This window comes from Lagopus muta, chromosome 16, assembly GCF_023343835.1.
Source record: "Lagopus muta isolate bLagMut1 chromosome 16, bLagMut1 primary, whole genome shotgun sequence".
Lineage (NCBI taxonomy): Eukaryota > Metazoa > Chordata > Aves > Galliformes > Phasianidae > Lagopus > Lagopus muta.
In genome coordinates, this window is record NC_064448.1 from 143,083 (window position 1) to 160,160 (window position 17,078).

The window sequence follows — 17,078 nt, forward strand, 5'->3', positions numbered from 1 at the left end:
ACCTAGTGGTGACTTAGGGGTTTTAGGAAAGGCACCGTGGGAGGGGCCAGAGAGTGACCAGAAGTAGGGCAGGACTCCGGGAAAGGCTAATAGTGGAGTCATGGCTGTGTGGCTGGTGTGGATTTGAGGAACGAATAGCAGGAGTTGTGCAGAAGCCAGGACAGTTGAGGGGCAGTCAGCAGGTACCTCAGGTGGCTGGTGATTCCAGGGATGGGTGGTCTTTGCTCTTGCTCCATGCCCACAGAAGGACAACAGGTGCAGGACTGGGGGATCACAGCTTCTCATGTCTGCATGTAAAGGCATAACAGCCTCTGTCCATTAATTGTTCACAACGATGAGGGCATTCATAAGCAAGCTGCAGGTGTAACTGTTGTTTTTCTGGCTCTGGGCTATTGACATGAGCAATTATATCAAATTAATCTTTAATCAGATAATAAACCAATAGCATGGGGCTGGAAAGGTGCAAGTCTTCCCAGAGAAACAAAGAGTGTGGTGAATGCAAAGAGGGCAGGAGAGCCCTGAATGGGAAGCAAACCCATTGGGTTCTCTGCAGTTTCTTCATCTGAGGATTCCCAGCTCAGCACGAGGGGAAAAGCACAAACACAGAGCTCTCCTCCTTCCCGCAGGGATCAGTGCGCGCTTTACTGGCCCGAGACTGCAGTTCCACAATAGTGATGCTGTGCTGTAACACACTGGAGATCTGCCTAGAAAATCATCAGAAAGTATTTTAAACCCATCATAGCATACATATTTATGGATCACCTCTGTTTTACTGGGCTCACTGAAAGCACTATGAGGCCTGTTTGACTTTCCTTCATAAGAAGTCTCATGTTTCACATGTGAAGAGATTGGCGTCTCCCGAGCTAATTACTATGGGTTTCCCTCCATCTCCACATTTTCCACGCAGGGTTATGCTGGCGACACATTGTCTGTTGCCCCCATGAAGCTGCAGTGTTGCACATGAGCCTCAGTGAGCAGGAGACACCATGGGCCATGGCAAGGAAGTGGCAGTGCACAGCGGCACAGAGTCACGGCCACTATAAAGAGCTCCAAGGGCCTGCATTATGTCATTACTCAATTAGCCTGTTGGTAATAGCACTTCATTAGAGAGAGAGTTCCTATTCACTGGCCCTAATCCGCTTTCTAAAGCAGGCCAGCAGCCTTTGAGAGCTTTTCCTACTTTGCTGGAGAGGCAGAAGGGGGTTTTGGATTGTGGCCCTGCAATGCGCAGCTGGGAGCACCTTTGCAGCAGTGATATCCTGTGCACACTGCACCCCAAAATGCTGCCCAGCCCACAAGGAGCAGAGTACCTGCTGCTCACCTGGCCCCAGCATTGGCTGTCTGCACTCAGGGGGAGGTGTTGCTTTGGGGTCACAGCATGGATGATTGCAGCTAGGGACATGGCACTGCTTCACCCCAAATGAGGAAACCATATAACAGTACCAGGGATATCATCAGGGAGCAGAACCCCTTGCCCTTGCCTTGCCCAGCACACTGCTGCATGTTCTGCTGCTTTGTTTGCCCTCTGCCTGCTGTGCAGTGCCTCTCAGCATAGCGTGTGGGCTGCAATGCTGGAACCACCAGCACGCATCTGCCAGCCTGGCCTTATAGAAAACCCTGCTCTCTTTCTTTTTCTTTACATTTTTTCCTTCCATTTTGCTCTGTGAAGCAAACTGCACCACAGACATTAACTGAGGGTAGGAAGTAGCGTGAGAGTGGTATGCAGGAAACCAATGTGTGTCAAGAAAGGATGTTGGTGCTGGGCAGCACAGCTGGGGGTGAGCGCCCAGCACGGGAACCCCCACTGCCTTGCCTGGGTGATGCGCAGATTAGAGGGGCAGGAAGCAGAGCAGAGCCCTTAGCTTGCTGTTAGTGCAGGCAGCTGCTTTGATTCATGGTGGTCACTGGGGCCAGCAAAGGAGCACAGAGCTCTCAACTGCTGCCACGACCCCATGGCTGGAGAATCATCTTGAGCATCCCACATCCTGAGTGCCTCATGTCCTAAGCATCCCATATGCTCAGCGTTCCACATCCCAAGCGTTCCATATTCTGAGTGTCCCATATTCTCAGTGTCCACATCCTGAGTGTCTCATGTCATGCACCCTCAGCCTTCAGAGCCCCAAAGTTCCTCAGGCCCTATGCTGTGAGCGCCAGAGCATTCTCAGCTAATTCCACATCCCCCAGCCTGGGGCATACATCTGCCAAACATCGTCCTGTACAGAGAGAATGGAGCTGGGGGTTGTCTCTTTCCCATAAGGAACAGCCATGGCTCAGCCATGGCTTAGAGAGGTGCAGCCTAAGCACAGGAGTTATTTTAGGTCAAGAGAAGTAGCTGGGTAGAAATATGCACTAACGTGGTTCTGGCAGCTGCTCTCTGTGATCAATAGTATTCAAACGTCATAGTCTGTAGTATTGTAGTATTCAAAATTTACAGTAGTAGATTTCCACCTCTACTTTTTACAAGGCTGGAGGACAGAAATATGGGGCTTCCATTTACTGGACCCATTACTGTATGAATTATCTCTTTTTCTGACAGGCTGCTCAGAGAAGCTGTAGGTGCTTTGTCTCTAAAGTCATTCAAGAGCAGGCTGAATGGGGCCCTGGGCAGCCTGATCTTGTGCTTGGTCTGGCTGTTGGCAACTCTGCCTGTGGCAGGGGGTTGGAAATGGATGATCTTTGAGGTCCAACACAAGCAATTCTATGATTCTAAGATTCTGTGATTCTAAGATTCTCTGATTCTATGATTCTATGATTTTCCCTCCATCTCTGCTGCTGGCAAATTAACAGCTTAACTTTGTGACAAAAGTCTACAGTTTATTCCCCAGAGCACAAGTTTCATTCTCAGTCTGCATGGAGGAAACTTAAAGTAACTGCAGAAAATATTCTGCAAAAGCTCCAGTGGCAGAGAGCCGAACAAACGGGGACCACAGGCACCACGTGCACCAGGCATGCCACATGAGGATGCTCTCATACTTTGGCTGTGGCAGACTTGGTTGCTTTGCTTTGCTTTGCCTTCTCACAAGCCCCCAGCCCTTCTCGCACATGCTATCCAGGAAAAGCACCTACAGGTCTCTCTCTGGTGCTGGGCACAGCTGCAGGCTCATGTCATCATCAGGGCTAAAGCACGTCCCTGAGCCACCAACATAAGCAAGTGGAAATATTTTGAAATTATCCCCTTGCATCCCATCCATCCATGTGCCATCTGCACCAGACAGTCCTGAGATGTGTTATCAGCTGCTGGCAGCGCCATGCTCACCCTGCTTCTTGCTCCCTGCCCACCCTATCCCACTCTGCCTGCCTGGAGTGCTATGACCCTGCAGCACAGTGCAGCCGTGCATGTAAAATTAGCACCATGGCAGGAGGCAGCAGGAGGAGAGCAGCCCTGGGGCCGCAATGGGAAGCAGATGCTCACTGATTGAGCCCACATGTGGTGGTGGGAATGCTCAGCAGTGGTGCCCAGCCCAGGGAGAGGGATACTGTGTGCATTTGAAAGGGGCAAGTCCCCACTTATCTTCTGCCCTCTCCAGCCCCACAAATGTGATTTGTCGAGCTTCGCCATAAGGGATGGTCATTTCTGTTTCTTCTCAAGGCAATTTTCCACCCACTCTCTCTGGCCCTGGTGGGAATTGTCAGCTCTGAGATAACGAGGAGGATGAATGGTTAGCACAGGATGTTGCGTGAAGCCCAAGTGCTATTTGCAGGCAATTTTAATAAGTAATAATAGAGAGAACTCCAAAGGAAGTAACTTGGTACAGCAGACAAGTCAGATTTATCAAGGCAGAGAGGAAATACTCCCCAGAAATGAATCTGGCATGAGTTCCTGCACACCAGTCCCACGATCCTGTCTGCCACTACAGGCAGCTCTTATCTGAAACAGTCTAGTGTTTAAAATAGACTGGAAAATAAATAGTCCTCCAGCACAACTGATCCACCAGAGTCTGCAGTTCATCCCAGCAGCATTTATGGTTTTCTCTGGAGTGTTTCCGACGTGCACTTCAAGGCCTTCCAGCTCTCTCTTCCTCCCCTGCTTATGACATTAATGAACCTTAAGGGATTCTTAAAGCACATTTCATGGGCACGTATTTTTAAGCAGGAGAAGGAGAGTACAGTTCTCAGCCTCAGTGGGGTGGAGATGTCTCTGAGAGCCATGTTCCAGGCAGGAATCCATCACACACCAGCTAGGAGCAGTGCTGCAGCCGCTCTGCTGGGTGTGTGGTGCTTCACGATCATTGTTCACCACTGTGTCATCCTAATAGAGTATTTTATTGTTTTTCCAGTTGTACCTAAAACTATCATTCATTATCCTGCCTGTCCAGTGAGTGCCTTGCCATTAATGGATGACACAGGGCCCAGCTCAGAGTTTCCAGTGCTTCTCCCCTGGTGGGGCTGGCTTCACAATGCTGTGGTGCTGCCAGGATGTGCAGCCACTGCTCAAGGTGACATTGCCTGGGGGTGAGCTGATGGAGCCAGATGGTGGCTCCCGGCCATCGGGGCCATTGAAGCCATCCTGCTACCCAAGATTGGGCACTGATGGCAATTGCTGTGCTCTGATTGAATTAATCTTGTGTCTCACAGCCTAGGTGGGAACATCCTGCAACACTTTCCAGCCAATGCAAGGTGCTGGGGTGCATTTGACTGGAAATGCCTTTTTGGCCAACAGAGGCATTGCTCCAAGAACTGAGATGGCTCAGCAGGACCATCCTGTGTCCACGCTCCATGACCCATGTCCCACACCAGATGCCTCATGTCCTATGTGTGCCCCATGTCCCATATCCTAATTGAGTCCCATGCGTGTGTCCCCATGCCACCCTGGCTCACCCAGGACACTTCTGCTCTGCAGACCCCTGCAGCCCCTGCCATGCAGCACTTGGGGATGACTATGAATGGTTGTTGCTTTTTTTTTTTTTTGCTGGAAAAGGTCCTTTCTGCAGGTAGGGAAATCTCTGTTACTCAGTGTAAGTCCTGACAGACTCTTTACAATAGTTAAAAGGAACAGCAATAACGAAAAAGAACTTAAACAACCCCAAAGTGAAGGGCCTATAATTTATTTACTCTCCCCAATGAATCCTGGTTGCAAATCATTTTGTGTAAAAATAACTCCTTTCTCCAACTTTTGATCTCTGATATTCCTGTGTTTCCCTGGGGAAAATGAAATCTATGAACTTATTACTAATGTTTCCTGTCCCTGACAGTGGAGCCAGTTGATATTTTACTTGAGAAGCTGAGGAGAGGAAAAAAAAAGCTGCATAAACTTAATGACTGTAGACTGTTTCCAATCTTAGTTTCACTTTTTCAGATGGAGACTTTCCATCTTTCAATGGGGATAGGAAGATTTTAAAATAAAACATGATTTAACCTCAGCCAAACTTCCTCCCAGTGTTTACGCTTTTGGCTCAGGGCTTGATCCATTTAAAGCCGGTTCCTTTTGAAGCAGCCCCGACACATTGCTGTGCAATGATTGTAAATCGTCTGTTCCACTTCTGTGCCATAATTCCCACTGTCCCCTGTCCCGTCACTGCCCAGGGACGCCCCTGGCTCAACTCACCCACGCTTTTTCCTTTCTGACAGCAATCACCTTGACACAGCCATGGGCACACAGTGTGGTGATGTGGAGTGTCCCTGGGTCACTGCTGTCCCTGCTTGCTGACATTTGGTCAGCACAGGGCTGCGTGCAGGGTTTGTGCTCCACTGTTGCTGGGATGGCATCTGGTCCTAGCCCATGAACTTCCGCAGTTGCACAAGTTTGGGAAAAAAGGCTGCAAACTTTCAGAATTGTCTAATTTTGTCATTTTCTCCCCAGACTAAGCACATTGCGAGCTCACAGCAGACTTTCCCTAGAAATGAAAGTTCTCCAAAACCAGGAAAGCTAAGCAACACTGAAAGAAAATGTTTTGGAGTGATGAAATCATGATGTTTTTCTCAGCCTGCACTATTCCTGTCTGTAGTCACAGGCCAGATAGTGCACTGCACTGCCTTTGCAGGGCTTTCCAATTTTTTTCCTATTTTGGAATAGAAAAAGAAATCCCAAGAAAACTTGGCAGCCCAAGCAGGTGCCAGCAGAGCACTCAGCTTCATCCTCTCTCCCTGTCTCCTGTCCTGGCCCTGCAGCATATCCCCTACATAACACTGCCCTGGGGGGACCCAGGGAGTTCAGGAAGGACGTGGGGTTGCAGGTGGAGTAGGGCAGCTCGGCTGTGAGCAGCAGCCCTGACACCATTCCTGGAAGCCAGCTCCCACAAGAGCAATTCAGACACTGTTTTAATGTCAGCCAAAACGCATGGAATAAAAGGAACTTTAATGGGGTCTAAATTGAGCTATACACCCTGGAGGATTCCTGGCTGCCCCTGTTTGTGACAGATAAATAATCCTGTGAATGCAGTAATGTTTAACATTCCCTCACATTATCTCATTGGCGTCCCCAGGCTCCTCAGCTGCACTTTTCTCTTCACTCCTTGTCCCACTAACCAGGTTGCAGCAGCACTTGAGAGCATTTTTAAAATGCAACCTGGGAGATCCAGATCTGAGAGAGGCATCCAAGCACTGAGCTCACCTCTGCTCCTGCTGCCAGCAGAGCCCTAAAACACCATCAATTCAAGCACATCCCCAGACTGGCAGGTGGGGGTGATGATGATGGTCATCACTAGTCAACCTGCATCCTGAAGGGGCTGTGGGAATGAAGAGTCCTTGTGTCCCATGGCCTTTGTCCCACATCCCATGTGCACATCCCATATCCCACATCCCATGTCCCGTGTCCTATGTCCCTGTTCCAGCTGGTGCTATCAGCCATCCCCTCTCCCTTCCTGACAAGGTTCTGATGTTTCTGGATGGACAGCTGTAAATGATGTCACCACTGGAGATGACCCTGGCTCTGGCTCACATGCCACAGATTGTCATGGGAAGCAGCTCCTGCTTTCCCCACCTGAATAGCACCCAGGTTGTTGTCCAAAGTGCATGACTCTCTGGATCATCCAGGGCTGTTGCAAAACTGCTTTCTGTTGCTATCCAGCTACAAAAGGCACTTTATGAGCATGCATCTTGCACAACTTATGTGTCTGCTGGCAATCAGACACTCTTGACCCAGACAAGCACTCATTCCCTGCTTCCATCCCCTGCTCTGTGATGCAGCCCCAGGCAGATGTCTCTCCCCTCACCTCCCTGCCATGCTCCCTTCTTGCACCATTCCACTGCAGTCCTTCTCTGTGCCACCTGTGGCAGTCCTGAAGAGTGCAGACAGTGACTGCCATCTTGCCAGACTTTCAGTCAGTCACACCAGGAACCAGCTGGAAAGACCGCAATTTTATTTTCATTTCACTTCCCTGTAGCTGCACTTCCCAGCTGCATCTGGCCATGGTGCGCGCATGCCAAACATTGCCACAGTCCTAAACCTGAGCTGTTCCTCCAAAAGTGTAAGCCTATGGGCACCCATCATGGCACTGGGGCAGGACTCAGCACCCCACAGGCACCAAGCATCCCAGCTGTCTCCTTGGTGGGGATATGGCATGGCGCTGCTTTTTGTCTCGAGCACTCACACAGTTTGGAAGATGTGTTGGGGAAGAAGAGCAGACAGCAAGATGGGAATGGCTCTGATGTAAAGCAGAAATGGGGAAGTGAGAGGGGAGCCTGAGAATACTTCAGCCAGCAGTGCAGTGCTGGAGACAGGGCGAGAAGCACGTTTGTGTCATTACTCATGGAGAACCTGGCAGAGAGAAGTGCAGAGATAGCTAGTCTTCCACTGGGAACCACTGCTGGCTCTGCAAGGGTGCTCTGGAGGGAGTCAGTGGCCAATACACCAGGATCCAGCTGAGTCTTGGAGTAGGAAGAACAGAGCCAGGCTATGTGCAGAACTTGGACAGCATGCTGCAGGGATGCTTCTGGGATGCTGTGAGGGTGCTGCAGGGATGCAGGGCAACATCCCAAGCCCAAGGGGATCCCACACCACATATCCTTGGTAGTAGCAGTCAGTGAAGCACAGCAGCCCCAGGTGCTCCCTTTGGCTTCCCCAGCAGCAGGATAATGCAGCCAGGCTGCCCCTTCCAAGGACACAGAGCTGTGACGCAACCGCATGCAGGTTGTCCCCTCAGCCCTTGTAGTCTGAAGTTTCCTTTAAGGCCATACAGCAAGCTGGGAGCCTTATTGCATCAGTTTGGGGTGGTAACTTTTTTTTATTGGATGTCTGCAGGCATCATCATCCCATATATTGACTCCTCCTTGCCCAAGGCAGATGTCTGTGTCAGGTCTGTCAGGTGCTTAGCAGGGACATGGCTAAGCAGACATGTTCCCAGCTGGCAAATGGAAGAGGCATGGCAGCAGGGTATCGCACAGTACAAGTGGGAAGCAGTTCTGCTCTCATGGCAGCAGGTGCATGCAGGCCACAGAGCTGGGCGCATACAGCACAACCTGCCCAGGGGGAAAGTCACATCTGGAGAGGAACAGATCCAGAAATTCCCTCAGCCTCCTCTACCTGTACAGTGCAAGGGTGACTGGAGATGGTCCAAAGCTCTGCTTTTATGCGTTTGCATCATAGGCAGGGTTAAGCCCAGATGTGAAAACGGTGACAGTGGGACTCTTCAGCAGAGTGCCTGACACTGTGCTGCACACCCCAGCAGGGCAGCAGCGCTTCCCAGACTGGGGGTCTCTGCAGGGAGCAGGCTTTGGAGATGCCATGGGAGCGTTTTCCCATGCTCGCACTGGAATCACTGAAAGTGCTTTGTGAATGAGCCTGAGCTCAGATTTGTCAGTGTGGAGGGAACCACACTGAGTCAGTCCTGGGATGCACAAGGCTGGCAGGGATGCATCTGGCTCCAACCACCACCTCTTTACCCTTCTCATTCCCATAACGCATCCTGGAGCTGCTGGGCCAGGGCCAGGACAGCCTTGAGGATTCAACCTGTATCTAGATAGCCTAACAAGTGCAATCTCTTCTGGGGTGCATCCCCATCCCTGCAGGGCTCCTCATGTGCCCTAGCCCTTGCCTCGGGGCAGCCTGGAGCCCTATAGCTGTGACTCAGACATTAGTCAGAGTGTCAGAGAAGTATTCCACATACCAACATTAGCAGGAATGTTATTTACTGAGCACCGAAGAGTTCTGACAGGATAGAAAGCCTTGTGCACGGCTCTTCCCCATGTATGGATGTGCACTGGTGTTACTCAGCACGATATGGCACAGACAGAGAATCTGGGGCTGCGGTTGTGCTCGGGGACCCAGCAGCTTGGAAGAAGTGGCTGGGAACAGAACAGACCTGCTCCAGCAGCACCCCACACAAAGACACGGGCTGTGCTGGGAAACAGGCAGCTGTCTGCTGGGATGTGTGTGTTGGAATTTTGGAGGAATGGGGAGCGAGCAGCAGCAGAGAGCTGGACAGTGGATCAGCATGCTGTAAAGAAATTTAGTAATAGTGCCCCTTTCCCTCAAAAAGTCTTCTTACATGTCAGAGAAAATATTTTTATAAATGTACAATTTCACTTCCCATCTCTGATGTTTTACAAGGGCTGACAGTGAGCATTCTCAAAGACCAACACTTTCCCAAAGTTGTTGGCTTTGCTTAGGGCCAGTGATGGGAAAGTCCATGGCCCCCCAGCCAGGGGAGACAGAAGCTGCCAAGTAGATTTTCCTGATGCACAGATATGTCCCCAAGCCCCGCTGTCTGCCCAAGCACTTCAAAGACTCTGCAAATGCAAACAGATGAAGCACAGTGCTGAGTAAAGGGAGCCGCTGGTATCGTGGGGAGTTTGGGGCCACATGCAAGCGGGGTCCATCAGGTGGGCACAGGCTGTGGGACAACAGGGTTGCTTGTCCTCATCATGCATGGGCAAATGAGAAAATATGGCACTTTTGTCCTCCTAAAAGCCTCTCCCAAAGCCTCTCCATTTGAACTCAAACACACAGAGCACCCAGCAAACCCCAGCACGCCTGCAGGGAGTCCCTGGGCACTACAAGCAGTCAGATCCCTCCCAATGGTTCCAAGGGAGAGCTGGAACCACTGCAAGAGCTGGGGAGAGTCAACAGGGATTGCTCCTGAGCAAAAGGAATTTTTAGAGTGGCTTAGCACATGTGAGTGTGTTTTACGGTTCTAACTTGTCCGGGGAAATTTGCAGCATGACTCACGCGTCTTTCTGGAGTTCCTGAATCACTGCATTGTGCGGAGAAGCGATGAACGTGCAGTGGCAGCGCTCGGCATAGCAAAGTCCCTGCAGCCGCAGCACTGCACAGCAAGGCCACGATAGGACACCGCTCCACTCCAGCACATCAGAGGCTGAGAGCTCTTTGACAGCTCCTTCAGAATGCCTCTCTTTTCCTTGGCATCTCAGAAAGCAAACAAATCCAACACAAGGTCGTGCATACGTGTGCTCCTTCAGTAAACAGTAAAAAAATAAATAAATGAAAAGGAATCAAGAAGAGCTGTTTCCCTGTGCCCCTCCACCAGCACCACACCTCTCCCCAAACGCCGAATGCACCGTTTATTTTCCTTCCCATTAAAATCTCCCCAACAGTCTGGCTCTGGGAAACTCAATTTACGCTCAGACCTCTCGGTATATTATTCCTAACAGGAACAGAAAGGGGCAGTCAGTGAGGATCAGCTCCGGCAGCCAAACAAGCTGCCTTTGGTTTCTCACCGGCAGCGCAGCATAGGGACAGGAAGTCCCCGTGCAGACAGAAAGTCTGCAGCACTGCGCCGTGCCACCGCCGCGGCTGTGGGTCCTGCGAGTGCGGGGCTGCGGGAGGAACGCAGACACAGCGGCTGGGGCGGCGGGGGGGGGACGCGGGGCCAGGGGCGCTGCGCTGGAGGGGAAGGGGGCTGTGGTGAGTTCGAGGTGCTCCTCCCACTCAGGCTGCTTGAACGCGTGGGCTGGAGGCTGAAGGTGTCACAGTGGGGACAGATCTTCGGGGTTAGAGCCTGTCCAGTTTGCCGGTCCAGGCAAACTGAACACCGAGGGCTAACCGAGTCCCGTTACTTGTCTCTCCGCATCCCTGGTGCAGGCACAGCGCAGCCCCATGGCACAGAGGCACCATTTGAAACCAACGCGCTGTGCCGCAGCCATTAACTGAGAGGCTCAGGGGGAGGAGAACGAGGGAAAGTCTCTTGGTTTGTCCCTACCAGAGCCCTTGGCACTGCTCAGAATCAGTGCGTAGGCAATAGCACCGAGCTCTGGGAGTGCCACAATGGGACATGCCCAGCACTGCACCAGGTGTTTTCCAGCTGTTTCTCTCCACCAGAGCCAGACACACCCGTACTCCCATAGCAAAGCTGCTTCAGAGGCTCCATCCCCCTGCGCTGTGAGAGTCCCATGAGCAGCATCCTGCCCCAAGACCCAGTGCTTGTCACAGGAGGTGTGTGAGGAGCTGGCTTTTCCCAGTCAGTGTAGGGTTACAGAAGCTCCTTGTTCTCCCGTATCACATCCGCCATGACCACTGCACAGTGATCTCATCTTTCTATTTTTTGTGTCTCCTGAACAAAGCTGTGCTGTGCTGCTGCCCCCAACCCTGCCCCACCTCCAACTCCTGGGGGTACCAGGGGTCCCTTGCCCCTCGCCCTGTCGGGGACTTACAGCCAAATCAAAATGCACAACCTGCAGAGGCTCCGTGGTGGTGAAGAGGCCAGCTGTGAAACCCATTTGCAGTTTTGCCAGGATTTTTAACCCTTTCATCTCCACACAGACTCAGTCTTCCCCACAGCACTGAGCAGCCCCATCAGCTCCTGCTCTCCTGCCCTTCCTTAGAGGCATGAGGTATCTTTGCAGGATGCAGCCCAGGGGGATCTCACTCCCACGTGTTTGTGTTGGATGCCAGACCACTGTCCTGCTTCACACGCACATTCGGATCCAAATGTGCTCAGGCCAGGACCCAGGAGTTTGCTTCAGGAGCCCAGAGCCCAGCGGAGGTGGGAAGGATTCTACTGTGTGGGGAAATGCCCTGGAAAAGTGCAAATCCACTGAGGAGCAGGAGTCTAAGGAATGGGAGAGTGGGGAGCGCTCAACATAGGCATGTTTCCTCTGGATCAGCTCCCAGAACCCCCCAGAAACCCTTCAAAAAAGACCCTAATGCCAGTCCTTATTCCCTGAGCATTCTAAGCCTTGCCAGCACTGGGAGGAGGTGCCCGTGGGACTAGTTCAATTGGAAGGGAAGAAAATGAAGAGCCTTTGCCATAAAAATCTCCAAAAGTGATGCACTGAGGTGATTCAGCCATTCAAGGCATCTCCAGCCTGAATGCTTAATGATCACTTAGCATCTCTTGGTGCAACATTATTTTAGCTTGGAGACATGGCACATTGCCAGGGTGCAAAGCTCTTCGCTTCTGGAGACTTTTCCCATGCCCCAACATCTGACTGGTGTGTGCAGGAGCCAGGCAGTAGCTGTGGGTGCTTCCAAGCCCCAGCTGTGTGCACTGCTGCTGTGCCCCTGGCATCCAGTGCTGGTGTCCAGCCTGCAGGAGCACAACAGTAAATCCTTGGAGATGTTCCCTCTCATATGCTGGGACTGTGGTTCACCAGAAGAAAGCATCTGTGGCATCCAAGGACTGGTGACAAACCAGAAAGCTGCCCGCAGGCATGATGCCTGCAAGGCAGTGGCACCTGCACACCTTTTAATAGGTAATGGAGATGTGCTTAGGTGAGCACAAAGGAACTGGCTCTGTTCAGAACTTTCCATTTAAAAGCGCAGCTGAAGAATTTTGCCCATGGTCTAGTTCTCGCTTTTTGGATAGGCCTCACCTGGTGCCTGCCTGTGCTGCAGGGGAGCTGAGGAAGATGTTTTGCTGTGGGTGTAAGACTTGGAGTGGGGCAGCACATGCCATCAGTCAGCATGAGCTCATGTCTGTGGGCAGTGGTGTGGCCTGAAGGGCCTTAAGTAGGTGTTGAAAATTAGGAGGTTCTTTCAAAAAGGTCTTTGTGTGAGAAGGCACAGTGCAGTCCAGCGCTGATGGATGGATGGCATGTGTGTAAGAGCTGGCCAGGCTCTGCATCCTACCAGGACCCCATACCAGCAGAATGGGGTTGGAGACTTGGGGGTCACGGCTGAGCCCCCAGCATATTGCTAGGCTGTGACAGAATGGTAGGAGAGCCCTAATCTGGTCTCACGTTGGTGCCCAGTTTCCTGCAGTATTCACCTCAAAATGTCCCCCCAGAAGAGGGGGCCGGGGAACGACAACACGCCAAGCACAGAGGGGTGGGGACAGGGCCCAGTGAGGGGATAGGCAGCAAACTGCCAGGCTGAGGGAAGGGCAAGCCATGCCTTGGCATGGAGCAAGGACATTGCCACCCCATTATCCTGCAGCCACAGGAGCCATTACAGCTTACCTGATAAAGTTAACAAGGAGTAGGCGCAGCACGCCAGCAGCTGAGGTCATGTTGGAACCTGTCCTGTGGGAGCAGCTTGGTTGCGTGTACCGCAGATGCTGCAGGCAAGTTTCCCCAAATCCGTAATGCCTGAGGGCAGGCAGCTGTGTGGCTGTGGGGCCTGGTTCTTTCAGGTTTGCTGGAGGCACTGTGGTTGCTTGGTGACGGGATGGATGATGGGTGCTCTCGGGACGGTACTGTGGCCAGGCAGGGCAGAAAGGGAAGGATGAGAACTGTGGGCAGGAGCAGGCCATCCCTGAGTGCTGCAGTATTACTCCCATGGTGCATAGCCTGCAGCTGGCACCCTAGGGCGGGCACCCATGGGTGGCACAGGACCACCAGCACCTGTTCCTGGTGCAGGCCCAGCACCTGTCTGTCCTTGGGGCGGTAACAAAGCCCCTGGAGGAACCATGGCTGGCGCTGGGGGTGGGTTGGGGCCTGGCTCATGGTGTGAAGGGGACGACCCTGGAGTGCTTAGCACATTCCTCCTGCCCCTACTGTCCCAACCATCCCCACCTCCATTGCCTCAGGATAGAGAAACAGTGGAAAATTTCAGCTTTTGGACATGGCAACAGGAGATGTGGGAACAAGGCCTGGTCCTGACCCGGTACATCAACACAGGCCTGGGCCACGCTGAGGCCGTAGGTCCCCATGAGCTCATTCTTATGGCTAACAATGGCTAACAACTAGATCCAGTCCCCACAGACCCTCTTGTTATCGCTGGCCTAAATCAACATCCCAATAAGCAAGGGCTGATGCAATTAGTGTGGGGGGGACAGCAGCCCATCTCCCTCACACCTGATGTGGCATTGCAGAGATGTAGGATCCACAGGGACCTCCCAATCACCCTCCCCACCGGCCCCTTAATATCCAAAGTGGCTGTGATAAGAAGCAGTTGCTGGGGCTGCAGGTGGGAAGGTGTCAAGTCATACGCGCGGGGCTATAAACAGTGTGTGCCCATAAAGCAGATCAAAGCAGAAGGAGTTTATTTTCAGAAAGTCTGTTTCCTCCATGGAGCCAGGAGACAAAGAGCTTTGGGGGGAAGGGGAGAGGGGAAAGAGGAGAAAACGGGGAGAGTGCAATGAGCATAGGGCTAACTGTATGGAGCAGCTCCATGTTGGGGTGGGATCAGCCCAGCGGGACATGGGGCCCCAAAACCTCACAGCACCACTAGGGCTCCTCCAGGGGGACCTGGATCAAGGATCCTGACCTTAAATAAACTCACAGAAGACATCCCTGCTCTGCAGCCCCAAATGCCAGTGCTTGGGGCCAGGCAGGGCTTGGTGGGAGCTGAGGAGCTGCTGCAGGCACCCCAACACTGTGGCTCCTTCCTGCTCCAGGAGGGAGGAGGGAGAAGAAATCCAGGTGGGGAGGGTAGCCATGGCTGGTTTGTCAGCAGTAGGAGCTCCAGAGGTCAGAAAGCAGATGTCAGGGCTGTAATGAGTGTATGCTGGCTCAGAAATGCCTGTATCCTCTGCTTTCCCTCCTCACCCTGCTGATATAGACAGAAAATTCCCATTTCTTTTCACTGCTTAGTTGAGCAGTGAGTCACAGGAAACTGTATGGTGTCTCGGGTCTGTTCTGCTTTAATTCCAGCTGAAGATACTCTCCAGGAGCCGCAGCTTTGCAGTGCATTTTCCCCCCTTCCTCCTATTGACATCAGCACTCAGACCCTGACCCCAGTACCTGCCCCAGCCCCACCAGCACGTCCTTCCCCTGGCTGGCACCAGCCTCTCGTGCCCTGCCACCTCCAGCATCCGCACAGGCAGGAAGTGGGGGACATCTGTCTCTGCTGTGGCGGCAGCTCTTGCTTCCTTCTGCCAATGGCCCTGGGCGGGGTCCAGCCTTGTGCTCGTCTCACGCACACTGGGGCTGCTCTGAGGCATAGGAGTGGGTCCTCCTGTGCTGTGCAGCACCTGCCAAACTCCAGCCCACACTCCCCATCAACAGCCACAGCCAGGGAAACACATTGCACGTTCTTCAAGGGAAACTCTCCTGTTTTGCACAAATATTTATTCCACCTGCTTCCTGCCTGTGGCCCCTTGGCCCCAGGGACTTGGCAGGTCACGGGTAGCAGGGTACGGGGAACAGTGCACAAAGGCCTCCATCCGCAGCAGACCTGCAGTCCGCACATTTCTTGATGCTGTGTTTTCACTCACAGATGGCTCAGGGTGCAATATCTGGTAGGTGTCTCAGTGCTTTTAGGAGAAGGGCAAAGCATGGGCTTCGGCACAGTCTGCTCAGAGGCTTTGCTGTTCTTTTGTTCAGATGATACAGGCACCAAGCACAGCAGAAGGATGCAGTGCTTTGATCCCACCAGAAACAAGCATGGCACTGCACCCATCTGCATGCTCCAAGCATTGCAGTGGGCTTCAGCGTGTCTGCAGCATCCCATAGCCCAAATCCCTCCAGAGGTGCTGCAGCCCCCACAGTCCAGTGTGTCCCCACTATTGTTGTGCTTTTCCCCTCTCCTTGGCACTGCTGAGAGCAATGTGCTATACTGCAGCCCGCAAACACCTGTGGCATGTTCCTGCACTGCCATCCAGGGATGCTGGCAGGAAGAGCCCAACTCACACCACAGGTCTTGACAACACAGCGCTGCAGATTGGCAGTGCTCTCACCATTTCCTCGCTGCGGTAGGCTCCTGCTTCCCACACCGGGTGGATTTCACTCCTTGTGCTGCAGTGCTCCTCCTGGTGCTTCATACATAGAGACTGACCTACAGCCATGGAGCTGCCTGACCTTCTCATGTCTGCAGCAGTGCCAGCACTGCAATGGCCTTTCCCAGCCTTTACTCTCTGCTTCCCAAGGGGCTCTCTTACTCCCTGTGAGAGGTTGACTGTCCATCAACATGACTTGCAACTCAGAAAATCCGTCTGAGGGATGTGAAAGCCAGCAAAGTCAGCAGGGAGATTCTGCTCCTAGAGATCCCTTTTGTCTCACCTCAAGTGAAAAAACAAGCAATGGGGTGTGGGTCTGCCACAACTGCTGCAAGTAAGCCACACTATGGGAGAGAAATGAGACCCACGTATGCCCAGTGGACACATCTCTGCAGTGTGGGGGTCCTGTGGGGGGACCAGGCACAGGGACACGTTGGGCATCATGCACAGCTGGTGCTGGGGGAGTGCTGGGTCCCCACATTCTGCTGGTTTCCTACATCCCATGTGGTCTCCATGTCCTTCTGGCTCCCCAGGACCTATTGGATGCCCCCAACCCACTCAGCTGAGCTCGGCACAGGGCTCATTTCCTGCTGAGGCAGTGCATTCACCAAGGGAGGAAAGGTTGCACTGAGGGGCTGGGGCTGCCCCCACTTCCTTCCCCACACCCAGCACTGCTTATCGGCAGCTGTGGTTTCCTCCAGTTCCTGTCCAGCCTTTGCAAGGTGCAAACCAAGACCCGATGTGGGCACCCACCTGCTCCTCTCATGTATGAACTCTGCTGTTCCCCCAGCAGAGCACTGATGTCCCCTTAGGGCAAATGCTCAATGGAAGCATGGCTGAGCCAGGAACATTCCCCTCTGCACCCCCTCATTCTGTTCATCACATGCAGCAGACATGCGAGTGCTCCTTCCCCACTCCACAGAGGGAAGGAACATCCCAAAAATAGCAGGCTGATGTAGGCCAACTCCATGGGCCCCTGCTCACCCATGTGGGGAATGTGCTTGGCTGAGGGGTCTGCAGGTGACCCCTGTCTATGCCTACTCTGTGGAGTGCTACTGGGGACTTGCTCAGGAAGACATGCTGCCC